The following is a 27136-nucleotide window of genomic DNA, read 5'->3' as shown; positions in this document are numbered from 1 at the left end:
TTATTGACCTGCAGTTCGAATTCAAAAAAGGTCTCTCTTCTGTTTCAAGTTGTTGTTTTCTGGTGACAGTTCTTGGCATGGCCAGCATGACAGTGGTTTTCTGTGAGGGGTAACTCTTAATGGGAATCTAAACAGGGTAAGCTCCTCTCTGTATAAGGTTTTGAGTACTGATAAATACTAATAACAAGAAGGAATCCAGAGTGTGAGTCAGTGTGGCTCTAATCTGGAGTATTGGGATAACTTGGGCCACACAGTGAGAATCAATTAGTAAATCAAAGGGCTGATCTTAAGGAACCATCTTAAGGAAGAATTGGCAAATTAATCTTTTGCCTTCTGGGTGGTGCCTGTAGCAGGGGTTATAAAAGAATGTCATGTGTCAGCATCACATGCCTCCTTGGTTTACATCATCTGAAAAATTAAAATGACTAGTGAATTAGAAATGGGATGTATGCTTATAGGAGAAAAGACTTGAGTAAAAAGTAATGAAATTCTACATTGAGTCTCTATGGGAGGGAGATGAAAGATCCCTTCCCCCCAAATGAATAAACAAAAATCTGAAAACTATCCGTCATTTTATTGAGATCTGTAATAGGAAGTTAAAATTGTCTTGATATGTGTAAGGATAGATAATATAAGGATCCTGATTAGCAAGTTGGGTGGTTTTGGCTTTGCCTACTAAATAAGATTCATTTTGTTCAATCTGGGTTAAAAAAAAGTTTAGCTGAATTGCAAAGAAATGGAAATTCTAAAATGGCTACGGTGGAGTTAATTATCAAATAGCGCTGCAATAAAGGGGAGAAAGTCAGTATTATAAACAATATAATTATATTTGAAATTTTAAAAATAGAAAAAACATGCTTTTAAAAATAAATAAATAAATAATGCTGCTATGAACACAGTTGAACAAATGCTTTTATAGTATGATAGGGCATCTCTTGGGTATATTCCCAACAGTGGTATTGCTGGATCCTGGGGTAGGTTGATCCAGAATTTCCTGAGAAACAGCCACAGAGGTTCCCAGGTATCCATGGAGATGTCCCCAGCTAGTTCCTTGGGCAGCTGAAAAGAGCAAGCCTGAAATGGCCCTTTCCTATAGCCATACTGATGAATATCTTGCATATCACCATAGAAGCTTCATCTGGCAATGGATGGAGATAGACAGAGACCCACACTGGAGCACTGGATTGAGATCCCAAGGCCCAAATGAGGAGCTGAAGGAGGGAGACCATGAGCAAGGAAGTCAGGAATGCAAGGAGTGCGCCCACCCACTGAGAAGGTGGGGCTGATCTAATGGGAGCTCAGCAAGCCAGCTGGACTGGGACTGAAAAAGCATGGGATCAAACTGGACTCTCTGAAAGTGGCGGACAATGAGGGCTGACTGAGAAGCCAAGGACAATGACACTGGATTTTGATCCTACTGCATGTACTGGCTTTGAGGGAGCCTAGTCTGTTTAGATGTGCACCTTCCTGGACCTGATTGGAAAGGGGAGGACCTTGGACTTCCCACAGGGCAGGGAACCCTGACAGCTCTTTGGACTCGAGAGGGATGGGGAGGGCAGTGGGGGGAGGGAGAGCGAAATGGGAGGTGGGTAGGAGGCAGAAATTTTTAATAGTAATAATAAAAAGAGAATACACTATAAGAAAAAATAGATAGATGAGAGATAGATAGATAGATAGATAGATAGATAGATAGATAGATAGATAGATAGACAGACAGACAGACAGATGAGTAAATCTATGCGGCTATGAGAATGTCATTTTTGCTCTAAAGCTCAAGCTACAATATAACCGCTGCAATGTAAGAGAAGCTAGAGTACAAGGTGAATTTAAGTTGGTGTCTCCTTTAAAAGAGGCTAAAGGTGACAAAGAGCAGCACTGGAAACTCCAAGAGAGGCCAAAGCCCCTTCCGGGTATTTTCTAAAAGCTTTTGAAGAGAATTTAGTATTATCTTTTTTTGGAACAGATGGTTGTAATTGATGAGCTTTAGTGGAAAAATGGGTGACTATCTAAAATAGGTACATGAATATGTAGTCGAATTTTGTTTAGTGCAACTGTAAAAGGAAGTTTTTTAATGAAGGTTATCGGTCATTTAAAACAATTAGATTTCTACTTGTGATAGAGGACACTGATCAGCTAGCTATCTTTCATACAATGGAATAAATAAGTAATAGGAAAATTCTGTTTGTCAGAGTTCATTCTCTTACTCACCCACCATAGGCAGAGGATGGGTCTACAGATGATACCCCAAGGGGAAGCATTTCCACTAAAAGTGAGACATACTTCATTATTGGCAGAAGGCACTAAAAAGAAAACAAACCTTCTTACTAACAGTGTGTAGGTGGATAGTGAGAAAAGTAATCCCTTTAAATAAATAACAAGAACATACCAGTTTTGAGGGAATATGGTATTTCACGGGTTTAGAAACTTCAAACTCCAATAGCAGTCTGCTAGCCAGAAGATGTTTGTTATTATAATACTGACATGACCGCCTTGGGGTAACCAACCGACTTCTGATGGAATTTCAGGCAACTTCACCAAAAGGGTTTGTATGCCTTGTACTCTAGACTTGGTCAAAGGCCCATGTCGGAGAAGGTCTTAGACACTACAGATAAACCTACTGCTTTTGTTTTGCCACACAGGTGTGTTGTTTACTACCTCTTAACATTGATTTTTATATCCATAATGTACTGTTTGTCTGTAGTCTTCTCTTGAGTGACCAAAGTGGCTTCTCTTTTGAGTGAATGGTGTTATTGCAAAGACTCATAAATGGTTACGGTTCTGAGAACAAGTGAAGGCCAAGTGGGCCTCATTAATCAGGATAGTCCATATCATATCCTCCAAGGTTCAGGAAACATTTCGGAAGAAGGAGTGTGTTAAGAGCGTAACAATAAGGATGAGTGGGTTACTTATTAATGGACAGCCTCACTCCTCTTCCTAAACAAGTGGCCCCGGTTAAACTCAGTGGAGTGTAAAACAAAAACAGGAAGAGAAAGGAAGCACTGGAAGATGTGATAAGGCCATGGTGGCAGGATTATAAGGGAGGCAGAAGATAGGATGTCCATAGTGCCTCCTCCACATGCATTAAATTATCCAAGAATAGATTAATTTTAAAAGAAGAAAGACAAGAAGGGGACTTTCTATAAAATTTCTAAATCACCTCAGTTTTTAAACTGAGGGATCTTAGATCTCAGCCCCAGGACCCCCTTTACAGAAGGAAGAATGGAAAGATATTGGAGGGTTCTTAGATCTCTAATCCCAGGACCCCCTTCACAGAAGGAGGAATGGAAGGTATTTCATTTCCCTTGTGTTTTGATCTGTAGCTTTTGCACTTAGAAAACCCAGTCATTTTATAAATCTATTACTTAAATCCATTTAATAAGCTTAATTTATCAAAATAATCATTCAGTTGCCTTTCCTAAAGTAAGCCTAAATTTTACGTGTGATTTCAGCTTCAAGAAAGTTTAAGCACGGTATTATACTTATCTTAAAAGTAGCCTTCAGTAAGATGAATCTTTTACTTTGTTCAGTTTAAGAGCTCATCAAATGTTAAACATGACAATGAAAGTATTGCAAATTCTACCATTTTCAAGGGTTCTCTCTTTCCTGAGCAGGTGAATTATTATATTATGCACTTACTGATGATATATAGTCTAAGAGTCTGTGGCAGTACCACACATCTTTCAGCAAGTTAACAATCTGTCTCTTTGGGCAACTGAAAATTATCAGAGACTTAGGAGTTTTCCATACTAAATAAACAGGTAAAAGTTCTTAGATGAGTTTAGAGTTTGGTGTGTGATACTAATTTACCTGGCACAGCCTGACCTGAAGGTCAGTAAGCCAAAACAGCTATCATGGGCTGGAATCAAGATCTCGGAGGGCACTCATAGAAATTGAGATAGGCTACCACCATTTTGTCTTTTTCTCTTGGATTTCTGACAATCATAAATCCATATTGATCATGATTCCTCTTTTAGGTTAAATCAGAAGTTGCTCTTTCTGTGATTTCAATGGTCAATAAGTTTGGTCTTTGTACTCGACACTCAGTATGACCATGTGGCGAAAAAGTCAGTCTTCATCAGACGCTTTTCTAAATATTATATTTTGATATAAACAAGGTTTAAATTGTTTTAGTTTTGGAAAACATTGTCCTTACTCCGCATACTTATGTGAGAAAACCAGTGTTCTTTGTATGTCTTGCATATGAGTAAAGCAGAAAATCATAACAAATACATGTATAGAAGTTTGCCTGCGCAAACCCAATTTCCCTTATCCCAATCTTCAGCTTCCCACACAGACTGGCTATAGCACTGTTTCTGATGTAAAATAGTTGCTTCTCACTACTTCTCACTTCCAATCCTTTTATTACAATGTTTGTTCTTCCAGCTGTATTGAGAGTCAGCTAATACGTATGGCTTTACCTGGCAAATAGATTGTAAACCAATGTAATAAGTGCCTCTATTCCACGAGCAATGTTAAAAACTTGCATATGGTTCTACTGCTTGCTATTTGCTTTCTATAGACAGTCTGAATGACAGGAGTCATTCCGTGGGCCAGAAATGCAAATGAATAGAGGTATCTAAAAGAGTTGAAAACCCATCTTTAAATTATATAATATTCAAAGACAATGTTTGTTGTTAAAACAATAAGGATTATGTTTTTTTTCTTGTCACTAGGGTAAAATTTTGTAGGCTGACTGATGTAAGCTATGTCTGCGCTGACCACTATCATACCAACGTCTTCAAACCATGGAAGACCACAGAGTACAATCTGTTGGACAAACAAAGGAATCAGAAAAAGAGGCATTGCAGTGTGTCTGTTTAATTACCACATTATCCATTCAGTGGCCACCATGATATCAAGTATTCAGGTCACTATGACAAAGTGGTCTACTTTAAGAGTAGCTGTACTACCATGGTATGCCAGCAGCAATGTCCATTCTTAGAGATTGAGATAGTATTGGTTTGAAGTATAACGAATGCTCAAGTGCATAAGAATTGTTAGTGCTGCCGAGTAAGATCCAGTTCTTGCAGATTAAATGGTAGTCTCCATCTCTTAGGGCTTTCTTTTTCCTTGCCTGGGGAGCTTTGGATTAAAAATAAGTGATTCTGTGCCGCGTATGCTTATCAGCAGGACCACACACATCCTCCATCTGCAGGGGGTTTATTATTAATTTTATTCTTAATTAGTCCTGTGATTAATTGGGTAAAGTTGTCTGTAGGATCTTTATTTTTTTCTCAGTTTGAAGAGTTAAATGAGTAGTATTTCACAGTCTGCCATGAGGCCCCAGTCTCCAGAGGAAGTGTTTTGGTCCATGACCGTTCCTATCCCTGACAGTGAATGCTGGCCTATTGCTGACCTAACATATGTGTCCACGGGGAGGAAGTATGTGCTTCGACCACATACGATAACACAAGTTTTCAGTGTGTACTAAAAGAGCAAAAGATAAGGAAGGACCTGACTGGTACAAGTTCCTTTGCCTTTGTAATATATTTGAGCACACCTTGAGAAGCTACAGACTAATCATTGCTGGCTTCATTCTTTGCTGTACTTGGGTCCTCTTGGAGCCTTCTGGGTAGTCAGTTCCAGACATCCATCAACGGGATGAAATTCTTGCTCTCTTCTAGAGAAAATCTGTCATGATGTTCGAGCCCATGGCGCTTCAGAGAGAAAGAAATCTACGCATTGCTGTCTCCAACAAGCTGGGTCGGGACCAGAGAAAACAAAGGAAACATTTCTCTTTTCATCAACCACAGAACGCTGTGGGAATGGAAGTTAGTCTGAAGCCAATACCAAGATGGATACGCTGTTCCAGCTTTGAAGCCATTGAGTGTGCTAACCTGGCTAGGAATGTTTGCCTCTGGCTCTTACTAGGTTAAAAAGAAAAAGTCATACAAGAAAACAAAAAAGTACAACTCTGATTTCAGATAATCCTGAAAATTATGTGTTGTGTTGTTACCAAATCATTCTCTGAGTGCAAAGTGTGCCATTTGGGAAGTTTGACAACGCACAGAGGTCTAACGCTCCTCGTTTTTGTCTTTTGGCAATGCAGTGAATAGGATACTTTTGGTTCTTTTCCCTGCACTGGGCTCCACTCATGATTGAAAGCAAGTCATTCATAATGAATGATGCCCTCAAGGTAGAGTGAGAACACTCCCTGCCATCCTGCTGCGGGTGGGAAAGCTGAAACATGGTAGGTAGCTAGTTACCTCGTTAATTTTCTCAGACACATTTCAGGCAATAAAACACCTGATTTTGAACTTCTGGGTCCATAGAAACACCTTGGCCTTCAGTGAACATTTCTGTTCCCATAATGCCCCAGCTCTCCTTACTTTCCCTATTATTCTCTGAGTGAATTATGACATCCTGAATACGGTTCTCCCTTCTATGGGATAATGTATATGTGCCACTTTGCCTGTTCTTGTTATGGGATTGCATATATATGAGAAAAATGCATCTGTGTGGTTTGTGAATGGAGCACAAAGGTAATTTGGGTGCTTTTGTCTGTAATTGGAGGGCCCCTGCCTATGAAGCCACAAAGACTGGGTGACCCTGTACACTCTTGTTTTGACAAAGTAACTAAAGTGCTTACCATTCAGCCACTGCTGATATATGGAGGTTTGCTCTGCTGGATGATGCAGAGAATAGTAATAATGATGATAATCACAGAGAAGATAATGGGAGAGGGAGCATATTTAGAAAACAATGCCCCGCCTTATGGAACACCAATAAAACAGGGTACCCAGGGAGCCTACTCAACACAGCAGCTACACACAGAAAGTTGCCATTTCCCATGCCCTTTGTAGCCAAACAGCTACTGTGCCTGAGTTCTAAGAATCAGCCTCCATGCAATGGATCCCCCAATCTTATCAAAAATGAAACAGAGCAATAAAGCACTCTGCCATCAGCCATTACATTGTTGAAGAGTAGACGTGTGTCAGGATACCCATCATCTTCCCTTGAGAGGTTGGTTTCTTGCATTGAGAGGGTTGCCCTTAGAACCTGTTTCTTGGGGTTTTGTTTTGTTTGTTTGTTTGTTTTTGTTTTGCCTGAGATCCCAAGGGTACTACAAGTCTTCTTTTCTCTTAAGGGATAAAATGCTCAAAGCTTTTATTGCTGAGAAAGCAAGTTTGAAATTCACAAGTAGTACTGATGCATTCTCAGACACAATATGGAACCTAAGTAAAATTGAGCCTCAACTTTTCAGAGCAAGAAAACACCTATACAATCTAAAATTTGGATAGGAAGAGACATTGTAGCTCACAAATGCAAAAGGAATGTTATAGCGATCTTATCATTTTTAGAAATTTTTTTCTTCTGATGTTCTGCTGTGTTTGCTAGGAGGGAATGTGCTCTGAGGAAGGTTAAGAGACAGTCAGGACAATGGTTTGATTGAATACAGTCATGCTCATAAGAATTCTCGCTCTGAGGACTGGACAGTTCAACCAACAGAAGCCTAGAACATTCTCTTGATGTCAGGTGCAGTAGCCTCTTCTTCCTTTTCTTGTGTGTGTGTGTGTGTGTGTGTGTGTGTGTGTTTGCACATGTGCACGCACACACGCATGTGTGTATGTTTCTGTTTGTATGTGTATCTGTGTACATGTGTTTGCCATATATATATTTGAAGGAAAATTTGCCGTTAATCATCCATTCAATGCTGTTCCCCTAGAACTACCATTATAGCAGAAATATTATAAATTGTGCTGCCTGTGATTAGTTACCTTAGGAAACAAAAAATAAAAGTGTGGCTACTTGCATGATAAAGTAGATGCTCAAGCAGAGGGTTGGGTAGTACAAGGACAGCAATAGGAACAAGTGTGAAAGTAAACTGACTGGCCCAGTCCCATTGGGTTACACTCCAATGGAAAGGGAAGGCTTTGCACAGAGAAGTAGCTGGAGTGAAGTTGAAATGGACTTGTGGCAAATAAACTTCAGACTCAACTTGTGAGCCGCACCTACACTTCCACTTCTAGTGCACTGACAGAATGAAAGAAGGAAAAAGGGAAGAGGTGGAAGGAGGAGAGGAGGGGGACGAAAAGCAAACTATCTAGCCAATTTAATAAGGAAACTCTCAGTAAAGGGCAAGTGTGCAAGATGTCATGTCACTTGGGCATCCATGTGCAGGTTCCTGAGAAGACAAGAATGTAAAGAATTGCCCACGACACCTTCTCATGAGCATCATATTCTAGGAAGAAATTGTTGCTAATCCCCAGTTCCCTCACCAGATACAGAAACATGCAGGTCTTAAGAGGGCAACAATGTGCTCAGGTCTGCCAGCTGTTAGCACAACCTAGCTCCCAATCAGAGGTATTACATTCTCCCACATTACATATTTCAAGTACAGGTGCCTGTGTACGTGGAATTGCATGGCAGAGGGAATAAAGTAAAATGTAAGTCAATGGCAGGTGCTCGGAGAACAGGAAATCTGAGGAGGCAGAAACGGTGAGATACGAGCCATCATCATTGCATAGGACTTTCTGACAGGCCTTTGGTGGGAAAACTGTGAAACACCCTTCTTTCACATTGTTCCAGTCCTGACATTTTGGTGGGACTCAGGTTTGGGGAAGCAGACAACTGGAGTGATGCAGAGCAGAGTTCTGTAGTTGAAAGCCAACTGTGTATGCCGGTTCTTCTCTCATCCGACTGAGGAATCAAAGATGGGCAGATGACCCTCCAGCTTCCTTGGAAGAACATCCTCTAAGTTTTATCTCCTGTGCCTCTCTCCTTTAACAAAAGCTTGATAATTCCATGGTATGATAGAATCCAAAGTATCATCTTAGAGTTTCAACAAAAAGATCTACCAATTTTACAGCACTAGACTCTCATCACTGTCTCTATTCACATTGTGTCTGACTTTAACTTACACACCATGTATAAAAATTATATGCCTTTCTGGAGTATTATTTATTTATAGGCTTAAATTTTAAGAAGCATGAACAAGAAGGGCAGCTTTGTTGGACTGCTGAAGAGATGCACAGAAGAAAAGACCAGAAAATATGCGCATCAATGTGACAGCAAATGCAGGTTCACACAATCAAGAGAGAATTTTGATCAAGAAAGAAACAACTAATGAGGGGAAGAGCTGTGGGACAATGGTCTTACACCCTGTCACTTATATTGTTTAATAAAATGCTGACTGGCCAGTAGCCAGGCAGGAAGTCAAGGCGGGGGCTTTGAGAACAGGAGAATTCTGGGAAGAGGAAAGTCTCAGTCTGCAGTCATCATCCTGAGACCAGAAGAAGCAAGATGAGAATGTCTTGCTGATAAAAGGTCCCAAGTTACATGGCTAACACAGACAAGAATTATGGGCTAATATAAATTATAAGAGTTAATAAAAAGCCTGAAAAATAGGCAAACCAGTCTATAATTATTGTAGACCTCTGTGTGTTTCTTTGGGACTGAACAGCTGTGGGATCAGACAGGACAGAAACCTTTGTCAACAGGAAAGGGCCTGTTTACTGTGCAGTAACTGAATGTATCTAGTTATGGAAACATCTGTCACAGCCATGTTTGTGAGTGTCTTTGGAAAGACTCATCCTAGTAAGTCTTTCTCAGTCTTGCCTCTGACATTACCAGGAAGTTCTAGAATAGAAAGTTTTTAGGCTTCTTTTAGCTGTATATCACAGCAGCCACATTTCCTTTTACTCTATACTATCTGGGCATCTGTTAGAATACACAAAGCTTGCAGACTTCCCATTTCTTCTCTCTGATTATTGCTCTTCTAAATAATAGAAGAGACTTTTCAAGCCTGGCTTGGGTTGTCCCTTTATCACAAAGGGAGAAGTGTTGCTTGCTCTTTCTTCAAGCTTCTTTTCTACAGAGCTGCATTTTGAATTGAAATCATAACCTATATAGTAAGTTATGAGATGTCAATGCCTTTGAATGATGAAATTTCACAAGGAAAAATAATTCACCTGAAGCATAACATTAGGTATCAAGTCAACTTATTATCTCAAAATGTAAGGAATAAAAATGCTTTTAATTTGAGATTTAAACTTCTGTTCAGTTTCTTGAGATGGTTAATTATGGTTATAAACCTGATTAGATATAAAATTAATTAAGCATTGCTCTGAGGGGGTCATTGAGGTGTTTCTAGGATGGATTAAGTGAGGGGGGGTAAATAAGTTTGCTAGAAGTCTGTTGTTACCTTCCAGTGATGGCCCAATCACATGGAGGTCTGAGGGGAAGCCATTTATTTGTGCCTAGCTTCCCCTTTCCTTGTTACTGGTGAGAACATCTACCCCTGCTGCCATATTTTCCTGTTGTCAAAACCTAGCTTTATTAGCCTTCTAATAGAGCTGTAAAACTACTGTTTCTCCAGGAGACACCATGTCTTAAGTGCCAGATAGCAAGTTCTGAGACATCTAGTCCTGTTGATTGAGCAACACCTGTGCTTTCAAGGGGTCCAGTTTGTAAAGGCATTGTTGAAATGCTGAGAGTATACCAGGTAAGTTAATCTAAGGAATTCCCATACACCCACACACACACACACACACACACACACACATATATATATATATATATATATATATATATATATATATATATATATATATATATTCACTCTGCTATTCTAGGAAGCCATGAGTGATGCAGGTCTCTAGACAGAAGAGAAAAGAAAAGGAGAATTTTCAAAGAAATCTATATCTCTATTTCATGAGACAAACTAAGCAATGGGTTTAGTTTAAATGGTAGACCTTAGATTCTCCACAACTCCTCAGTCTAACCTTATACAATGTCAACTTTCCCATTGTTCCCTGGATTGTTTTATATATTATCCCCAAAGAACACTTTATCATGACTTCTGGGTAATGTCCCTCAGCACGGCTCAACACATTCATAAATTAAATTTGAGAATCACTAAGATTCTGAGGACTGTGACGCTGTACTGATTTTTATACTCTGTAACTGAACAAAATATGATTTTAAATATGAGTGGCGTGTCTTAGAAGCCTGATGCTTTAATTTTGACAACATTTAACATGAATGTGAAATTTATCAAATGTTGGAGCCTTCTATTTCTTTTTTTTTTCTTTTTTTTTCTCATTTTTTTTTTATATTTAAAAATTTCCATCTCCTTCCCTCCTCCTCCCCCTTCCCTCCCCTCCCCTCCACCCATACCTCCCCTCCCTCCCTCTCAAGGCCAAGGAGCCATCAGGGTTCCCCACCTCTATTCTAAGACCAAGGTCCTCCCAACTCCCCCCAGGTCCAGGAAGGTGATCGACCAAGCTGAGAAGGCTCCCACAGAGCCCGTCCATGCAGAAGAATCAGAGCCCAGCGCCATTGTCCTTGGCTTCTTCAGTCAGCCCCCGCTGTTGGCCACATTCAGAAGAGACGGGTTTGGTCGCATGATCCATCAGTCCCATTCCAACTGGAGTTGGTTGATCTCCCTTTAGTTCTGTCCCCACGTCTCCATGAGTGAACGCACCCCTCTCGTTCCTGACTTTCTCCCTCATGTTCTCGCTCCTATCCTCCTGGATATTGGAAGTAGACACGATCGCCAGGCAAATTGGAAACTTGAGGGTGGGCCAAGACTGGGCCCCCAAGGGAAGATGGGAGAGGAGAGAAAAGTGTGAAGGGTGAGACGGGGGGAGCCTCGGAGGAATGGGGTGCTTGGGATCTAGGCAGGGTGGCTATGGGAGCAGGGAAGCATATATCTAATTTAAGGAGCTACCTGAGGGTTGTCAAGAGGACTTGACCCTAGAGGGGTTCACCCAGGTTTCCAGGGAGACGCCCCCCAGTTAGTTTTCCTTGGGCCAGCTGAGGAGGAGGGACGCCTGAAAAGGGCCAGTTCCTATAGCCATACTGATGAATTTCCTTGCCATCTCACCATAGAACCTCCACCTGTACGATAGATGAAGAAAATGACAGAGCCCCACACTGGAGCACCGGACTGAGCGCCCAAGGTCTGATGAGGAGCAGAAGGAGAGAGAACATGAGAAAGATAAGTCAGGACCGTGAGGGAACCTCCATGCTGGCGACAGATGGGGAAGATGACTGAGCCCCACATTGGAGCACTGGACTGAGCTCCCAAGGTCCCTGATGAGGAGAAGAAGGAGCGAGAGAACATGATGGGAGAAAGTCAGGAACGAGAGGGGTGCGTTCACTTCTATTCTTAAAAGCCAAGGATGTAGCCCCATTTGTTTAGAAGACACAGGGAAGTAAATTGCTAATAGGGTTTTGCTATTGCTATATCTTTCTTTCTATGATTGTCTCATTCTTTCTTCACAACTTCACCTTTCCTTCTTCCTCATTTTCCCCTCCCTTCAATACATTCCTTTCTTTCTCTTCCCACCTCTCCATTGTCTTCCTGATATATTTCCTTTCTTGATTAATATGAAACACTGAAGATTTCCTAAGAGTAATGCTGGTTCAAGACAAGTCAGAAGACAGGCTAAGAGATGATACATCATCAATAAAGATTTAAGCAGTCTTCAGTCTTCACATATTTCTGACATGTAAGAAAATGGACACTTCACCTAGCTAAGCTGTCTGGTCTAAGTAATATCCGAGCATGTCCTGCTTTTTGTCTACTGAGAGAAATTTTGAGGTAAGGATGTGAATGGGTTTTCCTACATTTTTGTAAGCTAATTAAAAATTGATATTGTTTTCTGTAACCCAACAAAAGAAAGAACTAAAGAGGTTAATTCCCTACTAATTTATATTTTTTAAATTTTCAAATGTTCTAAAACTATTAAATATTAAAATCCTTTAATATTTGTACTTATATAATCTATATAAACCTTTTCATTGGTAATAATCTACCTACCATTTAGCATTAATCATATTTCCTATGAATCTTTTTTGGACTTGTGGAGTCAGCATGTACATCATTTATGTCATTTAACTGAATGCTTCTCAGGAAGATCAAGGTCTATTAAAACATTATTTCTCATTCAGCACAAAATTTGAAAGCTTTCTACTTGAAATATTCCTCCCAGCGTGGAGGAAAGAAAGCAATGAAAAGAATATGGCTTTGTTTCAAAAGGACTGTACTGTTGGGTAGAATTTAAAACAAAGGTTTTGTATTTGATTGGTAACCTCAAGATATAAAGAAAATTCTAGTGTTAGCTTCTAATCAGTACATAATTCACACTTCAGACACCTTTTTAGCAATCCCTGGTCAACCGGACATCTTTGAACAAAGTTCCTAAGGACTCATTAGACCTTTCATCTTTCTTAAAGTATAACTCTTTCCAATATATGAGAGAAGACACAGGAGTACTGGAAAATGTGTGCGCATAGCAAGCCTGGCTACCGTTCTGTCAAAGATTTAAAATAAGGTGGCAAAGAATGCCAAAAGGTGACCTACGCTTAGATAAATCTGAAATATTAGATAAGTGAGGGCCATGTATGACACAGAATGCACCATGTTTGACTTGTTAATGTCATAATGAAATACCCAACAGAAATAAAGGAGGTCAGATTTATTTTGTTCATAGTTTCAATAATTTTAGTGAGCATCTCACTGCGGTACAGAGGTGCAGCTCCTACCTGGGCCAGGGAGCAGAGAAAGCCAAACTGTCTGACTGGCTTCTCTGGACATCCAGACACCCTACCTGGGAGTGGTTCTTAGTTAAGCCTTCTGGAAATGTCCCCACATACGTATGTTGTTGGTGTATGCTTATGAATTCAATCAGTTTGATCATCAAATTAACCAAATTCAAGTATACTAAAGGTATTTTGAATTTCTATTTTTCTTCCTTATATTCTCAGTTAACACTGTCAGGAAATGTAATAAGAAAAGAATAGATCTTTTCATTATTATTGACTATATATCATGGTACCCATTGGATAGAAAGGCTGTCTTGACATTTTGAAAATAAGACAAAAATTTATCTTCTGAGAATTGGGTGTTGTAAATTTATGCATATATTCATACATATACATATGTTCATGCTTGCTTTGTCTATGTCTGTATTCACATATGTATTCTTGTGTATGTCTATTTACATATGAACTGCACATGTGAATCCTTGTGCATATCCCTACATATATACTTGTGCTTATGTATGCGTCCATATATGTCTTCACTAGTGTATCTACATATGAATTCATGCATAGTGTATATATCTCGTGTGTATCCATGTGTATATTTATGTGTATGTATATCCATTTCTGCATCTAAGTATACCTTTGTGTGTATAGCCATGCTTGGATCAATGTGCACTATATACATGTACATCTGCATTTGCATCTATGGGTATATCCACTGTGTGCATCATTATATACATTCATATGTGTATCTATGCATGCATCCACATGTATAACTATGTGTACATTCATGTGTATATTTGTGTGGAGTGATGGATATATATCACCTCTTTTACAGATACAATTCTGATAAGAGAGTTTTTAGATGAGCAGAATCCATCATGTCTGCCACCAGGACCACATGAGGAACAGTTCATTTCACCAATAAAACACTAGAGAATACTCTTGGCCCTCCACAAAATTTTCTATATCCTTTGATTAGATGTTGTTCCTGATAAAACTGACAGGAAGCATTTCTCCCGAGGACTTCATTTCTCTACACAAGGCAATAACCTCTTAAATAGAATCCTGATTCTGAAAAGCTACCCATCGTTGTAAAATAGTTCATGCAAGGCATGTTGTTCAGACTTTGCCAAATCCAAGAATTTCCAAGTGTGTGTAGTATGACACATAACAGATTTCTTTTTCTTTCTTGAATATGGGAGCGGGGGGTGGAGACATATGTGAGAGGATTTGACTAATCATGTCTGCCTCCCAAGAAACAGTAGAATTCAATGAAGCAGAAGGAAAAAGAAAAAACAGAGACCAAAACTGAATACATCTTACACTGTCTAAAAAACTGTAGGAGATAATAAAAAACAAAGCCCTTAGCATCACACATGTTGTAGGAGACGCAGAACAATGATAGCTTCCTGCTCAGTTTTTCCTTTTCTAAATTTGGTTTCAAAAATGGAATGACAACAAGAACTTTCCAACTCTTGAAAGGTTCTAAAAATATAAGTTTTAGACAAGTTAGTCTCACAGAAGAAGACAAGTTGCTAGACAAAAAATTAAAATACAGGGGAGATGTGCACTAGATGAAGTCCCTGCCCACAGTTTGAGTACTTGTACTTGAGTTTAGATCCCAGAACCTACCTACAGCCAGACTTGGTGATGTGCTCTAGCCATCCCATGGATGCTGTTATCAAAAGCAAGGTAGAGATGGGGAAAATATCCAGAAACTATGGGCAGTAGATTTTGGCATGCATAATGGCAGACAAACACAAGCCTTTTTAAAAGCAATGTAGGAGAACTAACACCAGAGACTGTCCTCCGACCTCACGCGCATGTCATGTGCACTCAAACTCATGCACAAGCACGCATGCGTGCACCTACACACACAGACACACAGGACACAACACACACACACACAGAAGAGAGAGAGAGAGGAGGAGATGAGAGAGAGAGAGGATGAGAGGAGCGAGAGAGAAGGAGAGAGAGATTTAAGAGTTTCATGCTTTACTGACTGAGCTAGCTGGGCCACATAGATTTTATAGAAAATCCATAAAGGTGTGCTATTGTGTTTGGCAAGGACAGTAAAACAATTTTTGTTCAAAAGGTGTCTGAGCCTGGGGAAAAATGACAAATTACTGATAAGTCCATTATAATGAGCAGGATACCACTAATGTATGTGTTACTTGGACTTATAAAGAGTTCAGAGGTGGAAGTGTGCGATGCCAGGTTAAGAAGACTTAGAAGTTTTACTAATGTCTCCAAATTTTCTTACAATAAAATAAGTGCTTTTGTTAGGATTCTTATTGCTGTGACAAAACACCATAATCAAAAGCAAGTCGGGAATGTAAAGGGTTTATTTGGCTTACACTTCAGCATTGCTGCTGTTCATCGCTGAAGACCGTCAGAACATAAATTCAAACAGGGCAGGATCATGGATGATGCAGTGGACATGGATGAGTGCTGCTCACTGCCTTGGTTCCACTGGCTTGCTCAGCCTACGTTCTCATAGGAACTCAGGACCCAAAGCCCAGGATAGCACCTTCACCATGGGCTGGGCCCTCTCCTTTGGATCGCTAATTGGATAAAATGCCTTACAGCTGAATCTCATGGCCGTTGTTTCCTCAACTGAGGCTCCTTTCTCTCTGATGACTCTAGTTCTGTGTCAAGGTTGACGTGCAAAACCAGGCAGTACAATAAGACACACAACTTTCCAAGTCATTATAACGGTTAGTTGACACACTATTGCGGAGAGCCTGGTAGTTTTTGAAGATTTAAAAACTGCCCATTCCATTCATTTTACTTGCCTTTCAGCTTACACAAATAAACTTCAGAACGCTCAGAAGAAAAGTTACCATGACACCATGAGCAAGACCTACAGATCACCCAATGAAATGTTGTCTTCCCTACTTCTCAGTTTTTGTCCATTACAACACTATTAAATCTTCAACATCTTTATCATTTTTATGGAAAAATCTTGCCAAAGTAGACATTCTGACCATGATTTCCCCTCACCCTCACTCCTTCAGAACTTCCCACCTCCCAGCCCCACCATACTCCACAACCTTACTTTCTCTCTCTTCAGAAAACAATGTTTTTATTGTTTTCCTTATTGCTTGTTTTCTAAACACATTTCACTTTTATTAAGCCTTGGATAGTGACGGTTCCCCAAATTTGTCTTCAGTACCAAGCCTCACAGCTCAGTGCGCTTAGTTATCTGAAAATGTCCATATTCTCTTTGGCTATTCGTGGATGGTGGAGGATGCTTCTTTTTCTTCCCACTGATAATCATAGGCAGTGTTCTTCTCCCTCTGTCATTTCTAATGCAATTACACTTTTAAAAAGTCATAAATAGCCATGTTCTGTGGAGGCATGTGGGAAGAGGAAGAGTACTCCAAGAGAGAGCCAGTACCCTACATCATTTTAAATTAAAAACTACAGTTGGCACTATCTTAAGAGAAAGGAAACTTTAGTAGTTAAGAGCTTCACTGTGACCCTTGTCAGTTTGGTTGCTCACCTTCCTGGACTTAGGGGAGCTGGGAGGACCTTAGACTTAACATAGTGAAGGGAACCCTGATGGCTCTTTGTCTTTGGAGAGGGGTGGAATGGGAGTATGGGTGGAAGGGAGGGGAGGGAAGAGGGAGGAGAAGGGGAGGAGATGGAAATCTTGAATAAAAAAAATGAGAAAAAGAAACAAAAGAGTCTTTAAGACTGTGGAATTATGGGAGTTTGGGGATCTCTAAGCAAAATATTGAAACCTGTGGCCCTGAGTTAGGTGTATCATAGGGGGTAACATACATATTAGAAGTAATCTGACATTTTAAAGCATAACCCATACCATGCATTGATGTTTAATACTATTTAAAACACTCATTGACTATTATGATGAGAAATAGTCAACATTTCTAGTTTCTCAAAGATGGTGAAGAGTACAGGGAGAATTAGGCAAAGTCTGACTTCACATCACTCTCAGGACTGTGAGGACCAGGAACCTCCTCTTCCAGTTGCTGCTGCTGCTCGCCTGCTAAAGCTCATTTGACAACTGAATCTTTCTGTACTCAGTAATTGTTCCTATAACCCAAGGTATTTTTTTTCCTTCCTTTCATGAAGACAATCTAGTCTTTTTCAATCTACATACAGTACCGCAAAAATAATAGTAATTGTAACAATAATAATTTAATTAAGATTAAATTTTAGAAAGGCCCCAAATAATAACTTTAAGTGGAATCAGTGGTTAATGCTATTTCTTTATATACAAGATTTTTAATTTTTTAAAAAGTTTTATTTCTTTGTTGAAGACAAATGCAATGGCAGATAATTCATCATAATACTGGGTTCTATATAGATTCATTTTTAAAAGATAATAAGAAGTCATTTTTTTTTTTGAAGCCATAGTTATATGACTATGGCCATAGAACACAAATTTGTGTTACCTCACATTGAAGTTCTATGCCTTCTCTTTTAGTTGATGAAGTCATTTTTTTTATAACTTGAGATATATTCTGTAGGATTTTGTTTACCATGATTAAAAGTCCTTTATAATACTCTGTTACTGTATTATCTGTTAAAAGTTAACTTTTAGAAATAGATTTAAATATTTGTCCATTAAAACAAATTCCAGAGCCACTATGTAATTCAGTGGAAAGTTCTAAACAGGAAAAACTTTCTATTAAAAAAAAAATGCTCTATGGATAAAGCAGTGATGAACTATACAAAAAACAAAGACTTGTCCAATGAGAAAACTTATTAAAACTAAAATATGATCATGGGTATTAAATGGTCATTACATCTGGAGTATGTTCTGTGGCAGGGAATTTCGGGCCACCTCCTCTGAACCCTCAGCGCCTGCCCTGTCTGCCTAGAGTCCGAAATTCCAGAAGCCTCTGCTGAGGGGAAGAGGCTGAGAGGAGCCCATGAATTCCCTGGGTTAGTGATCTTACTGCCATAACCTCTGCAGGCCTTTGGTATTGTTCTTCTCGGTTAACGTCTGATTTTTTTGGATGAACTACTATGCCACATAAGTCTCCATTGAAAATGCATGTGTGCTCATATGCATCAGACTCACATTTAAGTACCGAACAATATTTGCCACCACAATTACTCTGAAATCATTCTCAAAGCAGGCAGAGGTAACATTTTTCATTTCCTTCGGCCGTTAGAAATGGATTATTAGCAAAAAATGGAAGTCAGTATATGAAATAGCAAGATTGTAAGCAAAATAAAGAGATGATGGATTGGGTGGTGTGCTCAAGAACAAAAAGGCTGGCCGCTTTGTTTTCTCAAAAGTACCAGAAGTGAGGGTCTTGTGGTTAATAGTCACTTAAAATGTTAAATGTTGATACCGATATGTTATAGTCAATGTACTTGTGATTTTTTTTTTTAAAATGTATTTTGTCTGTGTATACTTGTGGGGGGTGCGTGTATGTGCGCATGTGCAAGTGCACACACATTTGGAGGTCAGTGGACAATTCTTAGGAGTCCTTTCATTCCTTCTATATGGTGGGTCCCAGGGATTCGATGCAGAAGGTAAGGGTGGGCAGCAAGCACCTTTAGCCACTGACCCATTTTACCAGTTTTGTTTCTTTGTTTGTTTGTTCTGTCTGCTGGTAAATAAGTATTACTGTATTTCTTTTTTCTTTAAAAACAAAAATATGAGCAAAGAAAATGTTACTCTTTTGATAGATGACTTAAAACTGTCTGCAGATGTGAAAGGGTGACGTAGCATCATACGTGGCTTTTCTTTTGCTTAGTATGTTGACAATGGGCTTACAAATAGCTAATACAGATACTTTAAGAACCCAGAATCCTCCATGGAGAGGTAGTACTTACAGATGGGGGTCTTTAATTACCCAATTATCCAATGTCTGAAAGGTTGGTTATTGAGAAAAAAACTGCAGAGATGAAAAGAAAAAAAGTAGCAAGAACTGGTATTTTTCTCTTTTTTAAAATTTCTTAATTACATGCAATTCAAGATTTATGTAAGTCCAAGAACTGACATTTTCTTCATGCTCTAGGAGCTTTCCCTATCTCTCAGCAGTTAGATACCACTGCCCTGTATCATGCATCCAAGTAAAACAAGTGATCGCAAAATATTAAGTTTCTAATGGTTTTATTATCACCGCATGGCAAATAAGACAACCTGAAACAATTAGTGGGGGCAGGTATGACCTGGCTATTGTGATGTCTATGTGGTTTATTCTAATACTGTATACCAATAGTTTATATTAGATTTTAAAAAGTTGTTTGAAAGTGCTAAGCACCAAAGCAATCTGTGCAATGCCATGCAGTGCACGCTCTTGATGTATTTGATACAAGAGTAAAAATAATGGATCATGAAGTTCCACTCATCAGAAATATTTCCAGAACAAACCAGAAAACCAAAATCAGAATGTCTGTCTGATAAAGTACCTGGAACAATCTGAAGTTGAGATGCTCAACGTGAAACTCATCACTTGATGACAGGTGTGCCTGTGCACACACTAGTGAAAACAGCTACAATTACTTGAGATTTGTTATGCATGGGCTGCTTTCTTAGAATAAATTTATGCTCAATACCTTTGTCAGTCATCGCACATTTTGGAAACCACAGACGGACAGACATAAAGCCTTTGTAAATGAACTTTATTTTTATTGCTGTGCACAACAGGAAGATGGTCGAGACAAAAGGGTATCTTTTTAGCAGTCTAGTCACAGTCAGAAAGGTAGATGCCTCTATATTCTTATTTTCTCCCACACCTACAGACATACACAAGTTCTGGGAATAAACTGCTTTCAGGTTTACAAACCATATCACCCTGAATGTACCTGATCACAGCCAAGATATGTTTTTACTACTCTGCAGGCTAACATAGAATGTCCAGAACATTAGTTTCCTCTTCCATATTTTATACTTTACCCAAGTCTTTCTCTTGCCTTGCCTAATCCTAAATACATCTGATATGTGGCAGAATCTGTTCCTAATGTATTTCAAAGCCAGAATGCATATCTGTTATCTGAAGCACATTACGGTGTCTTCAGAGCCCTTATTACCTCTCAGTTCCCTCCTGAAATCATTACCAAATATTCCTTCCATCTCTTGGCACTGAGCTCCAATTTCAGTTCTGTAATTTCATCCCAAGACAGAAACAGACCATGATCTTAGTGGTTGAGGACAGAAGGTGTGGCAGGAGCTCATCTCAGTGCCTGTGCTCCCCGGTGGAGATTAATTCACTATGTGGCCTTGGGCAAGTTCCTTTGCCTCCATCGCCCCCACATGAACCATGTCTTAATAATACCTACCACACCAGGGATTATGAGAATTCATTAATAAACTATGATTATCGGTCTTCATTATGCACTTGGTGCAGCCCAGAACAATCCCTCTTGTTCTAATTGAGCAGTATAGTGTGGGTTTTACTTTTTATGTGTGAGGAGGGACCTTCTACTCCTGCTCAAGTCAGCTATTCGGACCAGACTACTTTGTCTGAGTAATTTGGCTTAGTGGGATGTTTTATCTTGTACTACATTCCAGATGTTGACACTGAGAAATTGAAGTGATGATTATTAGTCCAGCTTCCCATACATTGCAAAGTGTGGCAGGCTCATTTTTCTCTCTTCAGACCTGCCAGTGAGCTGGCCCCTTTGCTTCTTAAAGCAGCAATGTTTTAAAGAACTAAGGAACATTACCCAAGCCACAGTGCAGTAACTCTAATAAACTGCACCTGTGGATGGCTCTCTGGTTTATTTATTTACTGTATCACAGGTCATTAACAGAAAATAACCCACTGAGATACAACATTCTTGTTTACAGTGAGGTTCTGGTGGTGACAGCAGGAATATAAAACACAAAATCAACAGGGAACACCGAACTAATAAAAAGACAAGAGTCTATAAAACATGGGGAAAAACAAAGCCAACTGTGCAGACAAAATAAAATAAAATAAACTTCCACCATAAAACAATCAAAAGCTATGGTATATTTATAGAGACTGGGAAACCCAAAGACCCACTGAGCAAGAATATTTATGGGTGTCAGATTGAAAGTCAGGAAATGTGTGTGCTGCTGGGATGAAGACGTGAGTGCTAGGACACACCTGAGGAGAACAGGTTTATCTCGTACACTAATTCTCTGCATTGGTGGCTGCGAGCAATGGGCAACGTTCGTTACAAATGGCACCTCACTAGTAGGTCTTATAAGTTTCGTTCATAAAAGCCACTGCTTCGGCAGATGTTCCTGTATTTGAATCACAGAATTTGAAATTCCGCGCTTCGACAGTATGCTAACTTTGTATCCATCATCACACAGTTCTTCGATGCTAATCTTTTAAGACGAGTAGCACAAAGTCGACAGTAAATGCCTTGCGAAGTCGATTCTTGGAAGGGAGAAATGGAGAAAGAGGGGGCAGGCCTGTGAAATGGAGACTGATAAGTAGGCATTCTGAATCTCAATACATCTCAGGCCCAGGTTTTACTCTGTGGGTTCATTGACAGTAGTATGAGATCTGATGAGACTGTACGGAAATTCCTAATCTACTTTAGAATACACTCTAAGTTAGGTCTGTTGTTTCAGGTTTCAACATTTTTGGCCCTTTGATACAGCTTCTAGCTATTAGCAAATTTCATTTGTATTTCATATAAAACAAACCATAAACAAAAGAATCAAATTGTCTAGACTTTCAAGAACTTGTCATCAATGCCGAAGCTAACACCTCCAAAGCTAGACCTCTTATCACAGTCTGGGTCTAAAGGCAAAAGTTCCATTCTGCTCTCTACTACACTTCCAGCACTTAGAATAATACTATATAGATGACAATATTTAATTCATATGTTCAATGAAACAAGAATGAGTGAAGAAATTAACAAGATATAGCATAACGTAAGGGGTTTGGCATATCACCACAAAGGCATATATGCATAGAAGAAAAAACCAATTTAGTGTCTGTCACATATAACTGCTCACTAAACAGCACCTGTTCACTTTTAAGAGGGGAAGCTGATGTCTTGGGGAAGAATTTGTAGCTGTGTATAGTCGTGTTTGCCTCTTAGCATAGCACAGGGAAGATGAGGTAGAAAGATAAGGATTTCAAGGTTATCTTCATAATACAGTGAATTTCAGGGCAGTCTGCACTACAGGAAACTCTATCTCAACAACAACAACAAAAAACAATTAAAAAGAAGATAAGAAAAGAACAGAAAGATATGTCTATGCCAAAGTCACCAAAATTTCTGTTGGATCAAGTTTAGGACAGATGGGGACTTTCCAAGGGTTGCAATACAGTTAGTGAAATATCATATAATGTTTATCTGAGGAACTAAGAAGCTACAAATGTGTAATCCTCAATACAGGTAACTTTTGTTAACATCTACAAATTGATCACTGCTCAGCCTGTTTCCAATCACAGAAGATATTATAAAAATGACAACTTTAAGAAGATACAGAAATCCTACCATTCTGGAGGCAGAAATAAGTGAATTTCTCTCAGTTTGAGAAATCAAGGCCAGGCTGCTCTACAGAGTGAGTTTTGGGATAGCTAGGGCTACACAAAGAAACCCTGTCTCAAGAAACAAGAACAAAACAACAACAAAAGACACAGAAATTAAAAATAGGCCAAGCTTTATAAATTATTCACATGTACCCTCAGCTCTTAATTAATCAAGGTTGCCTCAACTTAGGAAAATTAAAAGTGTGGTGCGTCCTGGCCTGCAACAATCTTTTCACAGTGTTAAGGTGATAAACCAGAGACATTCCCATCAAAACAAAGAAAGAACTGGAAAACCTACCTTAATGAAAAAGGATACAGGCCAATGAGTTAACTGACCAATAGTTCTGTTGTGGAATATTTAACTACAGAAGGGATGTGTTACATTTGTTCATGCCGCAGAATATTACTTTAGCTCTGTAATGATGTGTTACATTTGTTTATGCTGCACTTGTTTAACAATGTAATGTAAGGACGTGTGTTTAATTATGTAAAGATGTGTTAAATTTCTTTCACCTTTCGTCTCTAAGGTGCCTCATTGGTCTAATACAGAGCTGGATGGCCATTAGCTAGGAAGAGAAAGGATAGGTGGGGTTGGCAGGCAGAGAGAATAAATAGAAGGAGAAATCTAGGCTTGAAAAGAATGAAAGGAAAAGAAGAAAGACGAGGAGAAAGAGATGGACACACACGAGGCCAACCAGGCAGCTGCCAGACAGCCAGACAAGAGAAGCCGTGAAAGTAAGATATACAGAAGGAAGAAAGGTAAGAAGTCCTGAAACAAAAAGTCAATAAAAAGAAAGGTCAATTTCAGTTCAAAGAGTGAGTCAAAAAAAAGGTGCCTAAGCTAGGCTGAGCATTCACACCTGAAAAAAAGTCTTCTTGTCATGATTTGGGAGCAGGCTGATGGCCTGAAAAAAAAAAAAAAAAAAAAAAAAACCTGTTCCATAGATCTTCAGCGCCATCACAATGTGAGGGGAGAAGAAGAAAAATACCATTTCTTGTATACTTGTCTTAGTTTGTTGGTACTCCTACGTGAGAACACCTGGAAACTGGCATTCTTTGCTCACATTCCTGGAAGCTGGAATTCTCAGAAAGAGGCATTAGCAGGTTTGTTGTCTGGTATGCATCCTCCAAGATAGACAGAGTCTGTGAAAATCACAAGATGTAGATAGCCTAACACAGCATGGAACCTTTTCTAAGGGCTACTTATTTATTTAGGTTTTCAAAAAGAGTGTCTCCTTCTGTAAGCCAAGCTGGCGGGGAATTCACTACATAGTTAGGCTGAACTCAAGTCCATGATCACCCTCTGTGTCTCAGCCCCCCACATCTGAGATTACAAGTGTGAGCCAAGAAGCCCTGCTCCTCACAGCCTCTGAGCGCTCTCTTTGGATAATAGCATCACATTGGCCGCACAGGGACCTTGAGGGGATGTAAGTATCCTAGCACCTTCTGAGACTCCTCTAGCAAACATTACCAAGAGAACAATCAAGGAAGTTTATTACATATACCTGCTCTGCAGAGAAGCAACGTTTCTCTAAGGTTGGCTTAAAATCCACAAAGGATTTTCAGAGACATGACAAGACAAAGAAAAAGGATGTTGAGTCTCTAGAGACAGAAAGTGGCAGGAAGATAAATACATAAAGAGCTTTCTGGTAGATAAAGATTAGTTGATGAAGTCCGGTACTAGATTCCTCAGGTATCACTTCCAGAATGATCAGGATCCAAAACATCTTCAGGTATCAGCTCTGCCCTTCATCACAGACAATGGAGGGAGGGACATCTTTGTGAACTGAATTTTTATCCTGCTTTTAGGCAACAGTGAAGGGGGGGGAATCACCTACATCATCTGTAGCATAATATCACACACACACACACACACACACACACATTTAGTATGTATATACACCACACACACTCATATATATGTTGCTTTTCCATCTCCCTCAGCTTCAAAATAGTCTTTATGGAACTATTTCATATTTGGGAATTCTATATTCAGCTTCCCTTCAATAGTAACAGGCAAATTGTCAGCATACAGGAGTGCTGAATACATGACAGGGAAATTGGCTGCAACTGCTTTCTTCTACACAACCAAAACTGTAGCTCTCAGAGCTCTTGTAGCCTGTTCAGAGCTGTGCAGCTTTTTAGTGGTAACCAGGAAAATTCTTTGAACACTGCTGGGCTGCAGCTCTGTGGATTTTCATGAGGTGTCCCATCACTGAGGGTAGTCATACCACCCAGTAGCTGCCTTTTTAATACCTTCCTGACTTGAATCTTTAGTCACAAACATATATCTCTATTCTTATCTGCAGTAAGGGATGAACTGACATTGTGCGCTTGTTTCTGCAAAGGGAATTATTTTGTGTTGAAACCCAGCCAGACTGAGGAAGTCCTGCTGAGACTGAAGGAAGCTCACCCACCCTTTGCCAAGACTCTAGGAGGAGGGAAAACATAAGAATTCTTGTCTCTGAGTTTTAGCTAGCAGATATTGGGCAACAACCCACTGGATTATTTCCTATGCACCTGTATGTAAATAATCCGAATGGAACTCATTAACATTTAAATTCTAATTTACTAAAGTATCCAAGGGAAAACTGATTAGATTGACTTGATTTGCTGCCAATACAGTAAATGACTTAATCTTTTAAACAAATCGAGGCAGTAATCTTCCATAATTTTGAAACACCAGAATTTTCTTTAAAAAAATCATCATTTTTAAATGTGAAAGTACCTTATCTCAAACAGTTTCTTTTCCTATGTTAATGTTTATTTTTAGAGTCATGGAGATACTAGCCAAGGGTTTCCATAGTATTCCTCCAGTGGCTTATTTCTAACCCAAATGGCTCTTATTTTCCTTTGAAGAACCCAAATGCCTTTGGGGCTCAATATATTTGGAAAATATGTAAATGATGGCTTTTCCCTGTCAGTGTGCAAGTGAGGATTCAGTAAGCCCTTCACCCACATCATCTGTAGGCTAATAGCATTTTAATTCTGAGTGAACCTTTTTGCTTAGCCCATATGTATCTCGTATATTTTAAGAAAAACTGTTTACAGAGACTTGCAAAAGTCCCCAGAGATGCAACATCTCACTTTCAATTCCGTTGGCAGAAATACTAATTACATTGTCACATGTGCCGCAGCATTCAGCAGAGTTATTTTTCGTTCATCCTTAAGACCTGGCATGCCCACCAGGTCAGTTTCAATAAGCACTACCTTGAGAATCTCTGCTGATGGTACACACAGATAATTAGGTGTAGTGTTACAAGAAATCTCACCCCCCAAAAGCTCAGCCTTGGAGATTTGCTCCGTTTTCTCTTTCTTTGAGGGAGAGAATAAAAAAAAAAAAATTCCAATCGTTTCTAGAAATGAGAGAACATTTATCACCCAAGTCTCTTACCCCCACAGGTTAGGTTTTTAATTGAAGTTTGGCTCTGGTTCTTAGGAGTAGCAAGCAGGACTGCTGACAGTTAATACTGAAGTCTAGCTGAATTCTTCTCAGACTTTGGTCCTTAAGAAGCTGAAAATGGGCAGGATCTCATTTGCAGCGATTTTCTTCTGTAGATGTTACTTAATGGATGCTCTCTGATTTGTTCTACACCTTTTCACCTTTGAGAGATCTTTAATAAGCACCAGGGAGATTAGTTTCTACCATGCACACCATCTACCCACCTTGCTCTAGGAAGACATTAGAGGAACTAGAAAATTCATTCTGTGTGTTCTGTTTTCTGTAACATGTTTTGGTAGTTTCAACACAGAGCTGATTTTAAAAAATGTGTTTTTGACAATCTGTAGACCATGGAAAAACAGAGTTTGGTTAAGAAAATATGATCCAAAAATTGTTTAATTTCATAAAGCAAAAAGTAGCTTTACTATCATGCCAAGATTATAGCAAAACTCTTTTCTCATCTTTATTACTCAAGATGATAAAGGGAAGTCATCATGGACCACATGATACCTTCCTGGGGGGGTCACTGCTCCATGACTTGCTTTTGTGTTTGGTTTGGAATGTCCACTCTTTTCTCTTCAAGAGAATTGTCAATGACTTTGCTTCCAGTTTCTTCTACCATGTCGTTTCAATGGAAGAATGTCACATCAGCCACACCAGCCAAAAGTATAGTGAAAATTCAGATGTAGAAGAGGGGTTTTGTGTTCAAGGCAGAAAAGCAGCCAGAAACACTGTGAGAAGTCCAACTTTC

The sequence above is a fragment of the Arvicola amphibius genome, chromosome 7, assembly GCF_903992535.2.
Source record: "Arvicola amphibius chromosome 7, mArvAmp1.2, whole genome shotgun sequence".
NCBI lineage: Eukaryota > Metazoa > Chordata > Mammalia > Rodentia > Cricetidae > Arvicola > Arvicola amphibius.
This window is presented reverse-complemented; position numbering follows the sequence as displayed.